Genomic DNA, 20884 nt, shown 5'->3' with positions numbered 1-20884 from the left:
ATAACAAAACAAGTGTCAACTGCACTTCCTGATTCCTGAGTTACAAAAAGCCAGTGCCACCCACAGGTCCGTCCATCGCCTCCTCTTGACCCGGCCCTTCCAGTGGCACCTTATTCTGTTATTTGCTTTCTATTTTTCTTTAAACGCATTCACTGCCATTACTTAGGTAAATGCATCCATAAGGGAACTTTATGTGACTACTGTTAGGTGGAAAAAAAGCTAAGATCATGGGCCATAAATAGAAGGTAAAAGTAAAAATAAATTACAATTAAAATAAGCAATGTTAGGAAATTCTAGCTGGCTATTGTTGCCTGCCAATGGCACTTTGATAGAAAAGGGTTGGGAAGTTGCAAGCTTCCCCTCCAGGGGACCAGAAGGGCTGAGACAGAGAAGGGAATCACCTTTGTGTGGTATGAGGCTGTGTGATCCCTGACGTCACTGTCTCCTAGGTCACTGGGGGTGCCCACCCCACACTGGGGAAACACTGACCTGAGGGGCACCCCCAAGCCAGTGAACTAGGGGACCAGGCTCCTTGCGAGGCGAGGACCAGATGGCATTTAACGCTGAAAGGCGCTATCATGATCTCCTGGGCGTGAAACAGGTACCTCCCTGGTCCTTATTCCAGAAGAGGTTGCAGAAGCCCTCTGGACAGGCCTGGCTCATGTCCTCCTGCTGGAGCGGGCTGACTACAGCCCTTGGCCCTCTGCTCCCGGCGTGGCCCGTCCGCTCTCCACAAATGTGCCACGCTTTCTCTAGGGCCCCCTGCCCTGGGATTCCCTCCTGACCTGGCACATCTCAGTCAACCCCACCTGCCTTCCAGTTCCCCTCCGCCAGCCCTCAGTGGCCTCTCTGGGGCAGGACACCGTCCTCCTGAGGACCATGATGTCTGTAGTGCTGTTCTGCCATCCGGGACTTCTCGTAAGCGGGACCCCACTGACCACCCTCTCGATTTCTAAGTGAAGCCAGAGAGTTGGATCACAATTTTCCCCTGTGCCAATAATTTCCTTTATGAGAAATGCAGTTGTAAGTCTTAGAAAGGGACGTGTGAATTAAAACGGGCAGTCATGCAGAACAAGGGGGAGGGAACGCATGAGGGTGCCAGGAGGTCCCCAAATTGTCCTGCAGGTGGAGACCAGCTGGGATGGTAGTGACGTCTCACCTGCACCAGGACTGGCAGCTCTGTCACATCCCCACAACACGGGGCCCTGGCAGGCCTCACTCTGCGCTGGCTGGCTGCATCTGGGGCGCAGACACACAGGCTGCTGGCGTATGTCACAGGTGGCAAATGTGTCACTTGGCCTCAGGACTCCCTGCGTGCAGTGGAGACAGTGAGGCCTCTGTCCACACAGGCCCCAGCTGGGCCGTGACCCGCTCTTGAGGCCCATCCCTTACCCTGACCTCACAGCTTTCCTGGTTGCCTTCCAGGGTCGGCAGAGCAGCCTGGATGCACTCAGAAGCCCCGGGGGACTCAGGCCACGCTCCCTGAGACCCAAGAGCACTCCCTTGCAGCTTGCGATGAGCCCTGGGTGGGGAGAAGGTGACACAAGGAGGCTCATAGCCACCACCAGGTCCAGCTGGGCCAGGGCACTCATCCCAGTCTATGGGGAGAATCCATCTTGGCTCCAACTGGCAGGATGAATTAAGAGATGAGAGCCAGCCCTTTGCAGCCTAGAGCAGTGGCTCAGGCAGGGCCTGGCCAGGGGCTGTGGGCAGGAGTGTCTGAGGCTGGAGGAGCAGCCCCCAGGAAATCCCATCGCACTCCCTCAGGGCACCCGAGGAATCCCACCTTGACTCCTCTCGGTCTTAGCTCCAAGGCCACGTCCAAGCAGGTGAAACAGGAAGCACCCCGTCCCCAAGGGGCTTTCTAGGGCAGAATGCCTGAAAGATCAGGGCAATCACCACAAACACAGATGGAAATCGGAAAGCCGGCTCCTAAAACATGTCAGGGCTCCACGCTAACATGGAGACAGGAGAGGGCCGTGGGTGGAGCAGGGATTTTAATGCTGCCCAGATCTGGGTGCAAGTCTCAGTGCCACCCCGTGCCAGCCATGTGGCTTTCAGCAAGTGACTTCCCTTCTGTGAGCCTGTTTCTGCATCTGCCAAATAGGCCTGATGATAGCACTGACCAAGCACAGGTTTTCTGTGAATTTTCATACATTTTGTATGGAGGGTACACAATACCTGGGATGTATAGATGAAATTTGTAATGGTGGTCGCAGTTATTACTATTATTATTACTATTTACAGACAGGATCTTGCTCTGTCACCCAAGCTGGAGGGCAGTGGCACCATCACAGCTCACTGCAGCCTCAACCTCCTGGGTTCAAGTGATCCTCCCATCTCAGCCTCCCAAAGTGCCAGGATTACGGGCATGAGCCACCGTGCCCAGTTTGCAATGATCATTACTGAATATCATGTACATACGTGTATTGGCAGGTGTTAAACGTGTAAGATACTTTTAAGTAAAGAAACTTAAAACAGAGAATTTCTATGAGTTAGTTTAATTTAGTCTATAGATGAGAAGATATATACACGGTTCTGTTTCATTTCAGCTCCTGGAACAAGGGCCTGTCTGCCCACTCTTATAAGACAGACGTATCTCTCCATCCTGGCACCGCGTAGCCACCACCCCCTCCCAGGCCATGGCCCCTGCTGCATCCCCCTGTGGCCCTAACCAGGGACCTTTCTTTTTTGTTTTATTTTATTTATTTATTTTTTAACACAGAGTCTCCCTTTGTTGCCCAGGCTGGAGTGCAGTGGCACGATCTCGGCTCACTGCAACCTCTGCCTCCCGGGTTCAAGTGATTCTCCTGCCTTAGCCTCCTGAGTAGCTGGGATTACAGGCGCCCGCCATCACACCTGGCTAATTTTTGTATTTTTAGTAGAGACGGGGTTTCACCGTGTTGGCCAGGCTGGTCTGGAACTCCTGGCCTCAGGTGATCCACCCGCCTCGGCCTCCCAAAGTGCTGGGATCACAGACACAGACATGGGATCCGCGCCCGGCCTGTTTTCTCATTTGTGAAGATGCAGGGCTGCTCTGAGGACTGGGTGAGAAGCACACCTGGCACGTAGCAGGCTCTCACTGGGGGAGTTGCCCCAAGCCCCAGCGACAAGCCCAGCCACCACAGTCCTGGCCTCCACTCCCCGCCTGGGGAGGTCAAAGGGGCAGGTGGGAAATTGAAACCCGAGATGAATGGCCACTCTGCAGCTGGAGTCCAAAAAGATTCTGGGCATGGGAGCATCACTGGGAAAGGAAATGTGGGGCCCTTGCCCAGGGGAGGGACCGGGGGTGTTCTAGATCCAGCCCTGCCCCCACCCAGGTCACCTTGCTGGGTACAAATGACGACCCCAAGTGGTGCAATGTAGATGTCCAAAGTGAGAAGCAAGGCTTGTGCAAGGCTGTGTGGGGGTTACCTAGGGGTTTGATCTTGGTACCATGAGTGACTCCCAGAATGGGACAAGTGTCTGCCCCTTCTGCAGAGCAGATGTGAGGAGCCTGAGGGACCTGCTCCCAGGCCACCAGCTCTTTGTGCAAATCTTGGTTTTCTGGTGCTTGGTTGGCTGGAAGAAGGGTGTGGCTGGATTGGGGGCATGGTCTCTGCTCCCTCAGCCCCACCCACCAGGTGGGGGAAATGGAGGAGAGGGACCCACGGGAGGGTGATCAGGGCAGCTAGAAGAGATTCGCTCAGGTACCACAGACCCTTGGTCCCTGGAGCACCCCTCTCGGCTAGGAGAGTTGGCAACCAGAACCAACAGTTTTCAAGGCTGCACACCTGGTGGAGGTTGTCGCGGGGGTTGGCCAGGCACAGGCCCAGGCAGGCAGGGAAATGCGGAGGCTGGGCTGGGCTGGGTTCCAAGGCAGGGCGGAGCCTCCCAGGGAAGCCGCAGTCACCCATCCGTCACTTATTCATCCATCAAATATGTACCGATGCATGGCCTGGGTGCCGAGACACCCACAACCAAACAGACACAGCCCTGCCCTCCTGGGGCCTATGATGGGATCAGCCACGTAACAGGTCAGTCAGGCCTGGTGGGCTGCAGCTAGGACTTCGCATCTTCCTCTCCGCAAGCCCCTGGGGGGTTCTGAGCCGGCAAGAGATGGGATTTGACTTGCATTTTAAAAGGGTCTTTTAGCTTCTGTGTGGAGAAGGGTGGAGCTGGGAGACTGTGGAGAACTGCTGCATTCTTATGGGGGAGCGAGGATGGCCTAGCCCTGGGTCCCAGGCGCCCTGGAAAGGGGCCAGGGGCCAAATGTGTGAGGTTTTTGTTTCGTTTTGTTTTTTTTCTGAGACAGAGTCTTGCTCTGTCACCCAGGCTGGAGTGCACTGACGGCAATCTCGGCTCACTGCAACCTCTGCCTCCCACGTTCAAGCGATTCTCCTGCCTCAGCCTCCTGAGTAGCTGGAATTACAGGCATGCACCTCCACACCCAGCTAATTTTTGTATTTTTAGTAGAGACAGCGTTTTTTTAATTTTTTTTTTCTTTGCGACGGAGTCTCACTCTGTCGCCCAGGCTGGAGTGCAGTGGCGCAATCTCAGCTCACTGCAAGCTCCGCCTCCCCAGTTCACGCCATTCTCCTGCCTCAGCCTCCCTAGTAGCTGGGACTACAGGCACCTGCCACCATACCTGGCTAATTTTTTGTATTTTTAGTAGAGACGGGGTTTCACCGTGTTAGCCAGGATGGTGTCAATCTCCTGACCTCACAATCTGCCCGCCTCGGCCTCCCAAAGTGCTGGGATTACAGGCATGAGCCACTGAACCTGGCCTAGTAGAGACAGGGTTTCCCCATATTGGCCAGGCTGGTCTTGAACTGACCTCAGGTGATCCACCTGCCTCGGCCTCCCAAAGTGCTAGGATTACAGGCGTGAGCCACCACACCGGGCCTCAAGTGTGTTTTAAAGTGAGAGCTCAGACGATCGCTGGTCTAGCTATGATTGTGCCACTGTAAGAGCTGTTTGGGTGGAATGGCAGGGCTGGGAGCCCAACTTTGGTGGGCCCGGGGGATGATGGGGCGGGGGGAGGAGCAGAGAGACAGCACAGAGACCACCCTTCCAAGGGAATGTGCTGGAAGGGGATCGGATAAGCAGGGCGGAAGCTAAAGGGGATTGTGGGGTCAGAGGGTGGCTTCTTACAACCTGGGGGCATTCCTGCATGTTTGTGGCATGCTGATGGGGCTCACCCAGGAGAGGAAACAGCTGGTGAAGCAGGAGAGATGGGGCCACGTGGAGGGAAGCCAGGGGAAGGTGGAGAGGAAACGGGGTGCACAGGGCCCGGGCAGGGAAGGTCCTGATGGGCATGAAAGGAGGGGCAGCTGCCCAGGGGGACACCCAGGGAGGCTGGTGAGTACAGGGCCAGGAATGACTCTGATTGCCTCTGTGTTTTCAATGAAGCTCATGCCTGTAATCCCAGCGTTCTGGGAGGCCAAGGCAGGAGGATCTCTTGAGCTCAGGAGTTTGAGGCCAGCCTGTGCAACATAGTGAGACCCTGTCTCTACAAAAAAGAAAAAGAAAAAAAAGTTAGCCAGGCATGGTGATGTGTACCTGTAGCCCCAGCTACTCAGAAGGATGAGGAGGGAGGATCACTTTAGCCCAGAAGTTTGAGGCTGCAGTGAACCGTGATCACACCACTGTACTCCAGCCTCAGCAACATAGGGGAGATCCTGCCTCAAAAAAAAAAAAAAACAACAACAACCTATCATCCGACAGTGAGAATGAGGGCTGAGGGAGGGTGGGGTATTGGAGGTTTGGGGAGAGAGAGAAGTTGTGGTCTGGGAGACAGGGGCTGCAAGCTGACCGGGGAACCCAGAGGATCGCTGGACAGCACAAATGTTTGCTGGAGGTGAAGGTCATGAGACCTTGGCACAAACAAGCTGTTTGTGCCATCAGGTGGCTTTGTCCAGGGCTCTGCTGCTTGGATGTCAGAGCACACTGAGCAGCACCCAGAACTCAACCGGGACAGGGGTTCTGCCAGGTGGATGGAGGAGGGGGAGGGCAGGGTGACTGAGGGCGTCTGCAGCAGACAATGAGCCTGGAACCCGAGGAAGCAGAGGACACGGGAGGTGAAGGACAAGGAATGTGCCCTGGGGGCAGCTGACAAGAGGCAAAGAAAGATCAGAGTTAAGGTCACAGAGGGAATGTGTGGAAAGACAAGAGGCAGTGCTCCAAGATGGGATGCTTCAGGCAGAAATGGCAAATGGGAGGGTGTTACTGACCAAGCCAGGACCCAGGGTGTATCATGGAAGTGGCCAATGGAAGGGTGTTACTGACCGAGCCAGGACCCAGGGTGTATCATGGATGTGGCCAATGGAAGGGTGTTACTGACCGAGCCAGGACCCAGGGTGTATCATGGATGTGGCCAATGGAAGGGTGTTACTGACCGAGCCAGGACCCAGGGTGTATCATGGATGTGGCCAATGGAAGGGTGTTACTGACCGAGCCAGGACCCAGGGTGTATCATGGATGTGGCCAATGGAAGGGTGTTACTGACCGAGCCAGGACCCAGGGTGTATCATGGATGTGGCCAATGGAAGGGTGTTACTGACCGAGCCAGGACCCAGGGTGTATCATGGATGTGGCCAATGGAAGGGTGTTACTGACCGAGCCAGGACCCAGGGTGTATCATGGAAGTGGCCGTTGAGGTAGGGGCTGACATGGGCGTGGGGGGAAGGGCGAAGATTTCAGACCAGATGTAGGGGCTCACACCTGTAATCTCAGCACTTTGGGAGGCCGAGACTAGAGGATCGCTTGAGCTCAGGTGTTTGAGACCAGCCTGGGCAATATAGTGAGACCTCATCCTTACAAAAAATACAAAAATTAGCTGGGGATGGTGGCGTGTTCCTGTGGTCCCAGCTGCTTAGGAGGCTGAGGTGGGAGGATTGCTTGAGCCCAGGAAGTCAAGGTGGCAGTGTGCTGTGGTTGTGCCCCTGCACTCCAGCCTGAGTGACAGAGCGAGACCGAAGGAAGGAAGGAAGGAAGGAAAGAAAGAAAGAGAAAGAAAGAGAGAGAGAGAAAGAAAGAAAGGAGAAAGAGAGAGAAAGAAAGAAAAACAAAGAAAGACAAAGGAAGGAAGGAAAGAAAGAAAAAGAGAGAAAGAAGAAAGAGAGAAAGAAAGAAAGAAAGAAAGAAAGAAAGAAAGAAAGAAAGAAAGAAAGGAAAAGAAAAGAAAGAAAGAAAGAAAGATTGATTGATTCAGGGAACCAAGAGGCAAGGCCAGGCTAGAGCAAGGGGAGCCTGGGGAGAGCCCATCACAGGGGTCTTAGCCTTTTCTCAAGGGTAGGAGTCTGTTCTGAGGGGCTGGCTCCTCTGTCCCGCTAAGCCAGGGCATGATGGCTTCTGGCACAGGCAATTACCAAAGTTTTCTTTTTTTGCTTGTAAAATACACACAACACATAGTTTACCATGGCAAGCATTTTATGTGTACAGTCCAGTGGCATCGTACATGCACGTGGTTGTGCAAGAATCACCACCTTCATCTCTAGAAAGTTTTCATCTTTATAGTATGAGATTCTGTTCCCAGTAAACACTCATTCCCGTTACCCGCTTCCTCCAGCCCCTGGCAACCACCTTCCACTCTCTATCTCTGTGATTATGACAACTCTAAGTATTTTGTGTAAGTGGAATCATACAGCATTTAACTTTTTGGGGCTGGCTTATTTCACTAGCATAATATCCTCAAGGTTGGTCTACACTGCAATGTGCGTCAGAACCTCCTTCCTCTTTAAGGCTGAATCCGAGTCCCTTGCGTGTCTACACCACATTTTGCTTATCCATTCGCCCATCGATGCTTCCACATTTTGGCTATTGTGAATAACACTGCTATGATGATGGGTGCACAGATCTCTCTTTGAGACCCTGCTTTCAATTCTTCTGAATATATACCCAGAAGTAGAAATGCTAGATCATATGGTAATTCTATTTTTACTTTTTTTGAGGAACTGCCATGCTGTTTTCCACGGCGGCTGCACCATTTTCATTTCCACCAGCAATGCCCGAGAGCTCCAATTTCTCCACATCCTCATCAACAATTGCTATTTTCTGTTTTTTTTTTTATAGTAGCCATCCATTGCCAATGTGCTTGGACACACATCACCTCATTTGGTAAAAATCGGTCCAGGTGCAAGGGCCGGCTTGAAAGGAGCAAGGAGTCTGGAAGATGGATGAGGTTGGAACAGAAACGGCAAGTGGTGTGTTTGGCTGAAGCACAGGAGTGCAGTCAGAGATGAGGCTGGGAAGGTGTCTGGGTGAGGCTGACCTCAGGGGTCTCTGGATACCACAGGAAGAGCTGAGCTCAGAGAGCATGTGTCACTTGCCCAGGGTCTCAAAGCCAATAAGTAGCAGAGCTGTGACACAAATCCCAATTTGTTTCTCATAATTCCATCAGCATTTATTGAACACCTACTGTGTGCCAGGCTCCATGCTGGGGGCTGTTTGATGCCAAATCCATTGCTCTTAACTGCTGCTCTACACTGGCTCAAATAGTGGTCAGTCTCCAAGCTGCTCTAAGACAAGATGCATGGAGCAAACTCAGCAGGGTGTAGAGGGAGGGTGTGGAGAGCAGCTAGCTAAACCATGGGAGCTACTTCATCGCACACTCACGCTCTCACCCAAGGTAGAACTGGCTGAGCCTGAGAGGGTCGGTTGTCAACTCGAGAGGAGAAAGGAGATGCCCTGTAAATGACAGACCATCTGCAGCCTCCCCTCCCCAGCAGACGAGCTGACCATCGCCAAGTGATGGGGGTCTACCAAAAGTGGGGGCTTCAGGAGGGCTTTGATCATAAGCAGTTGCCACGTTTGTAGGTCGACAACAGCTGCCTGTCGGCACTTTCACGGAGTCAACATCATACAAAATGATGGCATCACTTCCTCTGGCTTCCATTCCCTCTTCCCACACTTGGTGGGTTCCTACTGATGCAGGGCAGGTGAGCCCCAAAATTGGGACTTAACCCGGGAGGGTTCTTGGCTTCACCCAGGAAAGAATGTAAGGGTGAGCTGGTGGTGTTAGACACCAGCTTGTATTAAAGTGGCCATGCCTAGCTCAGCGGAGGAACTGCTCCCTGCAGAGCAGGGCTCCCCCGCGGGCTGTGTGCCCAGAATGGCAGCTCAGAGCCAATTCTGCACTGTGATACCCACTTTTAATTATATGAAAATTAAGGGACAGTTCATGTAGAAATTTCTAGGAAAAGGATGGTAACTTCCGGATCATTGAGCTGTTGCCATGGAAAGGGCAGTCACTCTGGGTGTTGCCATGCCAGTGGTAAACTGGCATGGCACACTGGTGGGCAGCCTTATGAAGAGGTGCTTCCACCCCAGGCTTGTTTTAGCTAGTCCTCAATTTGGTCCAGTGTCCAAGGTCTGCCTCCAGAGTCCAGTCCCACCCTACCTCACTACCAAGTGCCAGTAGTAGGAACAGCAGAGGTGAAGGAAATAGACATGGCCCCTCCCCTCATGGAGCTTGTGGTCCACTGAGGGTCACAAATGTAAAACACGCAGCCACAAGTGCAGTGGGTGTCAGGCAGCCCATGGTGGGGGTCATGTGTCTGGGGCATGGGGGACAGCTTCTCTGATGAAGTATTGTACAAGCTGGGACCCAAAGCATGAGGAGGAATTGCCCAGGGAAGGGGGTAGGGGAAGAGTGTTCCAGAAAATGAGAATGTGTGCCCAGGGGCCAGAAAAGGCCAGGAGCAGTGGGAGACTGACTGGGAAGCATGGCTGGGCTGGCTGAGCGGGCAACTGGGCTGGAGGAGGAAACAAGGCCAGGGTTTGCCTTGTTTAGCCTTTCAAATGTCAAGGCAAGGCCAGGCGCAGTGGCTCACCCCTGTAATCCCAGTACTTTGGGAGGCCAAGATGGGCGGATCACTGAGGTCAGGAGTTTAAGAACAGCCTGGCCAACATGGTGAAACCCAGTCTCTACTAAAAATACAAACATTAGCATGACGTGGTGGTGCATGCCCGTAATCCCAGCTACTCAGGAGGCTGAGGCAGGAGAATTGCTTGAACCCGGGAGGTGGAGGTTACAGTGAACTGAGATCGCACCGCTGCACTCCAGCCTGGGCAACAGAGCAAGACTTCATCTCAAAAGAAAATAAAAATAAAAATAAAAGAAAAAAGATCAAGGCAAATAGGGCTCAACATCAAAATCATTTCAACAGGCATAGAATTGTGGAAATGTTTCCCCTGTTGCTAATTCAGTACATTTTCTCTCTCCCCGGCATCTCCCCTACCATAAAACTTAAACCATGAAGCGTTTGGCCCCATGAAGAGCCATGTGGATACCATCTGCATCCCTGACTAGGGAAGAAGGGGACTGTGACAAAAGGAGAGTCCCTGCTAGACAGCAGCAGGGAGTGGAAGACCCTTTCAGGGCAGGAGGAGAGGAAGGGAGGCTGAAGGTCAGGCGTGAGGGGTCTGGGGGCAGTAGAAAGATTCAGATAGGTTTGGGGGATCCGAGGACATCAGAGCTGGTCCCTATGTCCCCAGGATGCATCCTAAGGGGTCTGCAAGGCTCACCTTAGGCCTGACATTGCACCCAGTATGGCCAGGCTGTAGCAGATGGAAATGACTGAGGGTCCCCAGTCCCCAGGCAGAGGGGCTGAGGACAGTCTCACAGAGACCCCCCAACCCCTGCAGCTGAGTGGAGGAAGCCCAGGAACTGAATGGGATTGTCTTATGGGTTGAAGTGTGTCCCCCAAAAAGATATGCTGCAGCCCTAACCCCCAGTACCTGTGAATGTGACCTTACTTGGAAATAAGGGTCCTTGCAGATATAATTAAGATGAGGTCATTAGGTGAGGCCTAATCCAATCTGAGTGGTGTCCTTAGAAGAAGAGGAAAATGCCATGTGACATTGGAGGCAGAGAGTGGAGAGATGCATTTGTAAGTCTGGGGCTAAAGCCGGAAAGGCAAGAAAGGACCTTCCCCTAGAGGTTTCAGAGGAAGCACGGCACTGCTCACACGTTGATTTCAGACTTCTGGCCTCTAGGACTGTGAGAGAACACATTTCTGTGGTTTTCAACCACCGGGTTTGTGGGACTTTATTAGAGCAGCCACAGAAAAAAACAACATATGGGAAGAAGATTGACTGTGAATTGGAAGTTTTCAGGGCAAAGCAAAGTCCAGTCAACCTCAGAGAACGTGGATGTGGTGCCCAGAGACCAGGGCGGACCAGACCCGCCACTCCTGAGCAGGTCCAGCGATGGCAAGTAGGGCAAGAGACTCCTTTCCCGGCCCATGCAAGCTTCTCCACACAGCCAGACACCATCTTCAAAAGGAAACAGGAGGGAGACCCCCCTGAGTGCAGAGAAACCACCCTTACAAGGGATAGGGCTTTGAACGGACCACATATTTGCCTGTAAGAGACGACTTTACAAAAAAAAAAAGAGAGACTTTCGGTTTTGTCACCCGTCTTCTCCCCACTGCCAAGACATCAGCAAGAAAGGCGGCACAGGGCAAAAGGAGATCAGACCTGGAAAATCCAGGCTTTTCACACAACTTAGCCCAAGAACGTACATTTCACCCCCTACACTCTTCTGTTTTTTTGTTTTTTGTTTTGATACAGAGTCTCACTCTGTTGCCCAGGCTGGAGTGCAATGGTGCAATCTCAGCTCATTGCAACCTCTGCCTCCCAGGTTCAGGTGATTCTCCTGCCTCAGCCTCCCAAGCAGCTGGGATTACAAGCTCGCGCCATCACGCCCAGCTAATTTTTGTATTTTTATTTGAGACAGGGTTTCACCATGTTGGCCAGGCTGGTCTCGAACTCCTGACCCCAAGTGATCCACCGACCTTGGCCTCCCAAAGTGCTGAGACTGCAGGTGTGAGCCACCGCGCCCGGCCCCCTACACTCATTTCTACTGATAGTTTCTGCGGAGTTAGGGCACCCCTTTAAGCACCGATACAGGAGAGGCTCAGGCAGGAAACCAAGGTATGTTTCACAGGTACATCTGTGGATGGGGCCACCCAGTTGATCACCAGGATGTTCACTGGAGCATGACATACAAACGCAAATGTCAGAAGCAACCTACGTATCCACACGGGACTGGGTAAATAAATAACGATAACGGACTTCTATGCCACCATTAAAATTATGCTGTCAAAAATGGTTTCATGATATGGGCCCAGCATGGTGGCTCATGCCTCTAATCCCAGCAATTTGGGAGGCCGAGGCAGTCGGAACACTTGAGGCCAAGAGATCAAGACCAGCCTGGACAACATGGTGAGACCCCCCCATCTTTACTAAAAATACAAAAATTAGGCGGGGCGCAGTGGCTCATGCCTGTAATCCCAGCACTTTGGGAGGCCGAGGCGGGCGGATCACCTGATATTGGAAATTTGAGACCAGCCTGACCAACATGGAGAAACCCTGTCTCTACTAAAAATACAAAATTAGCCAGGCGTGGTGGCGCATGCCTGTAATCCCAGCTACTGGGGAGGCTGAGGCAGGAGAATCACTTGAACCTGGGAGGCGGAGATTGCAGTGAGCCAAGATCGCGCCATTTGCACTGCTGCCTGGACAACAAGAGCGAAACTCCATCTCAAAAATTAATAAATAAATAAATAAATACAAAAATTAGTTAGGCATGGTGGCAGGCGCCTGTAGTCCCAGCTACTTGGTAGGTGGAGGTGGGAGGATCACCTGAGCCTGGGAGGTGGAGGTTGCAGTGAGCCGAGATTGCACCACTGCACTTCAGCCTGCACAATGGAGCAAGACTCTGCCTCGAAAAAAAAGTGATTTAATAATAAGGTGAAAGGTTGTGATAAATGTTAAGTAATAGTAACAATAATAATAATAAATCAGCCTAAAAGGGTATCTTTTTTTTTTTTTTTTTTTTTTTGAGACAGAGTTTCATTTTGTCACCCAGGCTGGAGTACGGTGGTGTGATCTCAGCTTACTGCAATCTCCACCTCCCGGATTCAAGTGATCTCGTGCCTCAGCCTCCCGAGTAGCTGGAATTACAGGCACGTGCCATCACACCTGGCTAATTTTTGTATTTTTAGTAGAGGTGGGGTTTTGCCATGTTGGCCAGACTGGTCTCGAACTCCTAGCCTCAAGTGCTGGAATTACAAGCATGAGCCACTGCCCCTGGCCTGCCAAAAAGGGTATCTGTAATATGATTCCAATATTTACGTGATGTTGCTGTGTAAGGCTAACTGCTTTAACCAACAATTCCCAGAGTTCAATGGCTTAACACAACTAAGGTTCATTTCTCCCCAAGACACTGTCAAATGTGGGGCAGCAGGGGATGGGAAGAGTCTTGACCCTACTGGGTCATTTGGGAACCCCGGTTTCTTCCATCTAGCAACTTGGCTGCTCACTAGGGTGTTGGAGTCCTTCACTAGGTCCTTCACTGGGTCCTTCCCATCCTGAGAGCATCCAAAGAAAAGAGAACTTAAAGGAGTAATAGAAGATTTTATGGAACAGACTGATAAGTAAGGGACATTACCTTTTCCCACATTCCACTGGTCAAACTCAGTCATGTGACACTCTCCTTGCAGGGGAGGCTGGGAAATGTAGTCTCACTGCATGTCGGAGGAGAAGGGAAACAGGATTTGCTGAACACACTGCATCACGTCTGCCAGTTAATATGTATAAAAAACATTACTGCAAGGAAATCATCCCATTTAACAGTCATTATTCCTGGATGGTGAAACTATAAGCATTTAAATTTTTTTTCATATTTACCTTACTTTGAATTTTTTAATTTTCTGAAATAAACATTTATTACTTTTACAGAGAGGGAAAAATGTAATTTTATAATTGAAAAAATAGTCTTCAGGCTTCTTCTGGGATTTGGACAGGATTGTTTGATGGTCAGTCTTACAGGCTATATAATCGAAGGAAAGTTGTATCACCTTCTATGCTAGTCTGTTTGGACTGCTGAGACAAATACCATACACTAGGTAGCTTATAAAATACAGAGATTAGTGCAGTTTTGTTACATATGTAGTAAAAGGGAAAAAAATTAAAATAAAAATAAAACACAATAGAGATTAGGCCGGGCAAAGTGGCTCATGCCTGTAATCCCAACACTCCGGGAGGATCACTTGAGCCTAGGAGTTGGAGACCAGCCTGGGCAACACGGCAAGACCCTTTCTCTATAAAACATGAAAAACAAAATCAAATTAGCCAGCTGTGGTGGTGCACACTTGCGGTCCCAGCTACTCAGGAGTCTGAGGATCATTTGAGCCGGGAAGGTTGAGGCTACAGTGAGCCGTGATTGTGCCAGGCACTCCAGCCTGGGCGACAGAGTGAGACCCTGTCTCAAAAAAGAAAAAAGTAAAGAAAAACAACAGAGATTGATTTCTCACAGTTCTAGAGGCTGGAAGTCCAAGATTAAGGCACCAGCAGATTCAGTGTCTGGGAAGGGTCACTTTCTGGTTCATAGACAGCACTGCATCTCTGCATCCTCACATGGAAGGAACAAGACAGCTCTTTGGGGCCTCTTCTATAAGGGCATGAATCCCATTCCTGAGGGCTCCACCCTCATGACCAGGTCACCCCCAAAGGCCCCACCTCCTCATGCCACCACCTTAGGGGTTAGGTTTCAACTCATGCGTTTGAGGGGCACACACACATTTGGACCACGGCACCTTCCTCAGCCTTAAAGTCTCCACCTCTGTAAAATGGAAAATAAAAATGACAGATGCCACATAGAGAGCTGGGAGAATTAAATGAGAAAACGTGGAAGTGCCATTGGCATGACTCCTGGCACAGGGCAGGTGCACAGCCGGCATGATTTCCATCAGTCAAATCTCCTTCCCTTCCCATCCATTTGCCCCCTCCTGGGTCACAAGTTCGGCCCTCCTCCTCGTCCCTCGCCCGCCCACACCATCTCTCTGACTCTCTCTCACCTGGCGACCCTGCTTTTTATTTCAGAGGGACAGAGACAAGAAGGAGAAAACCCAGGGATGGCCACCTCGGCTTCTACCCCTGGGCACCTGGGCCTGTCCCTCAGCCACCTTCCTGCTTCCAGACATCGACACCCAGGCCCCCAGGCAATGCTGTCTTGTACCAGATCCCGACTCCCCTGGAGGAGGACCTCCAGCCCCGCTCTGTCCTGCATCACCCGCAGTCCCATCCCTGAGCACAGTTCTCACCAGCATCCAGAAGGGCCACGGCCACTCCCACCCTCGCAAAGCTTCTGACTGCACCCCTCTCTCCGGCCATCACCCCATTTCTCTGCTCCCCTTTATGGCAACATTAATCAGAAGAGTTGGCCAGGTGCAGTGGCTCACCCCTGTAATCCCAGCATTTTGGGAGGCCGAGGTAGGAGGATTGCTTGAGCCCCGGAGTTTGAGGCCACAGTGAGCTATGATGGCACCACTGCTCTCCAGCCTGGGTGACAGAGCAAAACCCTGTCCCTAAAAGAAAAGACAGAGGGAGAGAGTTCTCTACCTGTTGTGTCTGCTTCTTCTCATCCCAGGCTCCCAGAACCCACTCCAGACAGGCGCCACACCCTCTGTCCACCAACATTGCTCTTGCAAAGCTCATCAATGGCCTTCCCACTGCTCACCCGATAGTCGATCTCCAGCCTCCCCTTCCCTGACCCTCAGCAGGCTGTGGCCCTGGCATCTCTCCCTCTGCCTCGATACCCACTGCAGGCACTCATGATTCTTTCCCCTCCAACCTCACCGCCAAGCTGCCTCAAGCTTCTTGGCTGGTTCCTTCCTCCCTATGTCTATGGCCTCTAAAATCCTTGAAAAGACCGAGACTCAGGCCTTGGGCACTGTTACGAGTTGACTCGTGTCCTTGGAAAGGATATGTCGTTGATGAATATCACAGGGCCCTTAAAAGACAGGGAATTCTGACTCTTGCTACAGTGTGGACTGACCTTGGGGACATTATGCTAAGAGAAATAAGCCAGACACACAAAAAAACAAAGACCGTATGACTCCATTTATATGAGGTCCCTAGAGCAGCCAGATTCATAGAGCTAGAAACCAGAATGGTAGCTGCCCAGGGCTGGGGCAGGAGATAATAAGGAGCTAGTGTTCACTGGGTACAGTGTTACAGTTCAGGAAGATGAAAAGGTTCTGGAGACAGATGGTGGTGATGGCTGCAGAGAATGTGAATGTTCTTAATGCCACTGCAATACACACTAGAAAATCGTGAAGATGGAGCCAGGCTCAGTGTCACACACTGTAGTCCCAGCTACTCAGGAGGCTGAGACAGGAGGATCGCATGAGCCTAGGAGTTGGAGGCTGCAGTGAGCCGTGATCACGCCTGCAAATAACCACTGTACTCCTGCTTGGGCAACATAGCAAGACCCTGTCTCAAAAAATTTTTTGTTTAAAAGGTGAGGATGGTATATTTTATGGTCGTGTACTTTTTTCACCATATAAAAAAGGATAACCGAAGCCGGGCACAATGGCTTATGTCTGTAATCCCAGCACTTTGGGAGGCTGAGGCAGACAGATCACTTGAGGCCAGGAGTTTGAGACCAGCCTGAGAAGCATAGTGAAAGCCCGTCTCTACTAAAAAAAAATAAAAATTAACTTGGCATGGTGGCACGCACCTGTAATCCCAGCTGCTCGGGAGGCTGAGGCACAAGAATCGCTTGAGCCCACCCTTCCTCGTCAACTCCAGGCTCATCTTGCCCACGCCCCATTTGTGAGCCACCATGCCCATCCCTCTTATTTTACATCACAAACCACCTTTCCTGGGACTCTCTCTGCCCTCCCCACCTTTATTTTTCTCCATTGTATAGTATCTGTCACCTCTAATAGAGTATATGACGTATGCAGTTTTTCACTTGCTGTCCATCTCCCTCCACTAGAACATAGAGGCCATGATGGCAGGAAGCTTTGTCTCTTTTTCCTGCTGTGTTTCTGGGCGAGAACAGTGCCTGGCACAGAGTGCTGCTTAGTAGATAGCGAATGAATCAGCATATGAATGAATGGATTTTCTGATGAAGGCCCACATTTTCTCATACTCAATTTCAGCTCTAGAAGGAGGCTGGTGGACTGGGCGCAGTGGCTCGTGACTGTCATCCTAGCACTTTGGAAGGCAGAGGCAGGTGGATCACCTGAGGTCAGGAGTTCAAGACCAGCCTGGCCAACATGGCAAAACCCCATCTCTACTAAAAATACAAAAATTACCCGGGAGTGGTGGCCCATGCCTGTAGTCCCAGCTACTGGGGAAGCTGAGTCAGGAGAATCACTTGAACCCGGGAGGCAGAGGTTGTAGTGAGCCGAGATCTCACCACTGCACTCCAGCCTGTGTGACAGAGAGAGACTCCATCTCAAATAAATAATAAATAAATAAATAAATAAATAAATAAATAGAAGGAGGCTGGATGACATGGAGGAGCAGGGGGCTCCCTTTCTTGCTTGAAAGCTGATTTAGAGCTTCCCTCATAGGACCTATGGTCATTTCAGCACCTGCTGAACTGAGGTCTGGTCAGGGCTGGAGAAGTCTGTTCAGTACTGTTTCTCATCTGTGTGATTTCTGATGCTCCCCTATCCCTGGCCCACTGTGACTGCTCCTCACCTGCTAGACTGAACACCACTCCCCACCACCCCCACCAAGCCTGGGCAGTAAAGTGCCCTCCCCAAACCCCACTACTCCCTAATTCTGGGCCTTCCTCAATCCCAGCCCACATGTGTCTCTCAATCTCAGCCATTTCGTGAGGTAGGAGGCAGGACTGGACCCTGAGGTGGGGGTCAAACACCTGACCAAATTGAGAACTAGCTAAAACAGGGAAGGGACAAAAGCACTTCTCTGTAAGACATGCCCACCAGTGTGCCATGTCAGTTTAGCACTGCCATGGCAACACCTGGCAGTTACTGCCCGTTTCCATGGCAACAACCCAATCATTGGGAAGTTACCACTCTTTTTCTCAAAATCGCTGCATAATCTGCCCCTTGATTTGCAAATAATTAAAAGTGGGTATATTGGATGGGCACGGTGGCTCACACCTGTAATCCCAGCACTTTGGGAGACCAAAGACTGGCAGATCAACTGAGGTCAGGAGTTCGAGACCAGCCTGGCCAACATGGTGAAACCCCATCTTTACTAAAGATACAAAAGTTAGCTGGGTGTGGTGATGGGCGCCTGTAATCCCAGCTACTCAGGAGGCTGAGGCAAGAGAATCACTGGAACTCGGGAGGTGGAGGTTGCAGTGAGCCAAGATCGTGCCACTTCCCTCCAGACTGGGTGACAGAGCGAGACTCCACCTTAAAATAAGTAAAATAAAATAAAAATAAAAGTGGGTATAATAAATATGAGTGCAGAACGGCCTCTGAGCTGCTACTCTGGGCACACCGCCCATGGGGGAGCCCTGCTCCACTAAGAGCAGAACCTCTGCTGCTGCTGTGCACGGCCGTCTCAATACAAGCTGCTGCCTAATGCCAGCGGCTCACCCTTGAATTCTTTCCTGGGCAAAGCCAAGAACCCTCCAGGGCTAAGCCCCAATGAGGGAGCTCACCTGCCCCTACATCATTACCAGCTGTGTGACCTTGGGCACAGCTTCCCCCAAGCCTTAGTGTCTCTGATGTGGTTTGGATTTCTGTCCCCACCCAAATCTCACGTCAAATTGTAATCCCCAGTGTTGGAAGAGGGACCCGGTAGGGGGTGTTTGGATCATGGGGCTGACCTCCCCTTTGCTGTTCTCATGAGAGTGAGTGAGTTCTTACGAGATCTGGTTGTTTAAAAGTAGGCAGTACCTCTCCCCTCTCCAGCCAGGTAAGTGTGCCTGCTTCCCCTTCACCTCCCACCATTACTGTAAGTTTCCTGAGGCCTCCCCAGCCATGCTTCCTATATAGCCTTCAGAATCATGAGCCAATTAAACCTCTTTTCTTTGTAAATTACCCAGAACCATGAGCCAATTAAACCTCTTTTCTTTATAAATTACCCAGTCTCAGGTAGTTCTTTATAGCAATGTGAGAACAGACTAATACAGTCTCCATCTGTAAAATGGAGAAGCCAACAGTCTGTGCCTCATTCTCAGATGTAAACAAGATTTGACTGTCAGTGCTCAGCACAGTGCCTCAAATGCCGTGATCACCCCTAAAACATCACCTAGTGTGAAAATTATCTTCGTGGTCAAATGTCTCCAAATGCTTGCCTTTCTCCATCCAGCACCTGTGGATGTCCCATTAGGGTTTCTTAATATTATGATTTATCAGTGACCACCATAGCCCAGGTCCTGTCACTAAGCCCCCGTGTGCCAGGCACTCGGTGTGCACCATCCTGGCATCTGCTGGAGCCCCCAGAGTGCTGACCTTGCCTGCCTTCCCCTGCACGTATTCTTCCTCCAGAAGCCTATAGTTTGGAATCATCATTTCTCTCTTTTTCTTGCTCCCAGTGTCCAGGATCCCAGCTAAATGGCCCCCTAAAACTGTGGGATATCTGGGGAGTGCCCCCCGACCCAGCCCTGTGGAGACGGTAGAAGAGACAGGCAAAAAGGAAGTGTGTCTCTGAGATCCTGAAACTTACATGTAGTTGTGGGGAGGCCAGGCACGGTGGCTCACATCTTTAATCCCGGCACTTTGGGAGGCCAAGGTGGGCAGATCCCTTGTCATCAGGAGTTGGAGACCAGCCTGGCCAACATGGTGAAACTCCATCTCTACTAAAAATACAAAAATTAGCCGGGCATGGTGGCACATGCCTGTAATTGCAGCTACTGGGGAGGTTAAGGCAGGTGAATTGCTTGAACCCAGGAGGCAAAGGTTGTGGGTGAGCCAAGATCACACCATTGCACTCCAGCCTGGGCAACAAGAGCGAAACTCCGTCTCAGAAAAAAAAAAAAAAAAGCATGTAGTTTGGGGGAAGGGGTGATTTGCACCTAGAGTTACCAGGCAACAATTCAAGCCAATGGCAGGAAGCTGGACAGGATTCACACCAGAGGTGCAGGGAATTCCTGCCGGCGATTCTGTCAGAAGCCAGGTCTGGGTGTCAGGCAGCGACCCATACCCTGGCATCAAGAACTCTGTTGCCTTCACCTTCCCCTCCCTTTCCTCTTGCTTGGGGGTTGGACGCTCCTGAGAAGACGGGGTGGAGGGCAAAGGTGGAACTGGAGATGGGCCCAGACCCTTCCGCCCAGAGAACGGGTGGGAGAGAGGACATTGATTCTGGACAGGACCAGGATTACGGGAGAAACCCCAGAAAACCAGAACCAGAGAGCCCTGCTGACTCTACCCACTCTCCTAACTTTACAGAGGGTAGCCTGAGGACCAGGGAAGGCAGGGGACTTACCCAAGGTCACAGACAAAGTCAGCCTCAGGGCTGAGACCCTGACATGGGTCTCCTGACCTTACCTCCAGCCCTCTGTCCTCTGGACAGCAAGGGAGGCATCGTGGAGAGCTCTGGGGAGAATTTTATTTTTGATGGTGGCCAAGGTGCTGTGCTAGGACCTTCCGACATCTCAGCGAATCCTCCCCCTGCACGAGGGAGGATACTATTATTGTCCCCAACAGTCAGAAGAGGAAGATCAGTGATGGGAAGCAATTTGTTCAAGATTCCACAGCCCAGAGGCCCATTTTGAGCCCAAATTCCTACCCCATCCCTGCCGTGCTCCTTAGAACCAGAGAGAGGCCTGCCAAGTTTGCAAAGACAGCCTCGCCCCTGCCAGGCTCCGAACCTCAGTCTCATCTGCAAGGCAGAGGCCACGTCTCTCCTCAAGCTTGTTTCCAGAATGAAAGGAGGAAGTGCGTGGCCCGGCCCGTGGGAGGCGCTTGGGAAACGGCAAATGTGCAGTGGGCGGCCCATCCTCAAAAGTTCAGCAAACACAAAGCACTTTTTCTTTACAATTTTTTTAGCAATTTTTTTATTGTGGTAAAATATCCATACCAGAAAGTTACCATTTTAGTCATTTGTACGTGTTCCTTTCAGTGGTTTAAGCATATTCACGTTGTTGTGTAACCATCCCCACCATCCATCTCCACAACCGTCT

The 20884-nt window shown here is 51.4% G+C and overlaps 1 long non-coding RNA gene across 1 annotated transcript; it reads right to left on the bottom strand.

Annotated features, from left to right (window-relative positions):
* Positions 1–10727: 10727 nt before the first annotated feature.
* Positions 10728–20628, bottom strand: LOC134759741 (uncharacterized). Its single transcript, XR_010136454.1, has 4 exons — positions 20250–20628; positions 19429–19558; positions 13436–13564; positions 10728–11256 (listed from the first exon to the last, which is right to left on the bottom strand). It is a non-coding gene; the product is annotated as an uncharacterized LOC134759741 (long non-coding RNA).
* Between the last annotated feature and the right edge of the window lie 256 nt (positions 20629–20884).

Source organism: Pongo abelii, chromosome 13, assembly GCF_028885655.2.
Source record: "Pongo abelii isolate AG06213 chromosome 13, NHGRI_mPonAbe1-v2.0_pri, whole genome shotgun sequence".
NCBI lineage: Eukaryota > Metazoa > Chordata > Mammalia > Primates > Hominidae > Pongo > Pongo abelii.
Note: the sequence above shows the minus strand (reverse complement) of the source record. Positions and strands in the feature narration are given on the sequence as shown.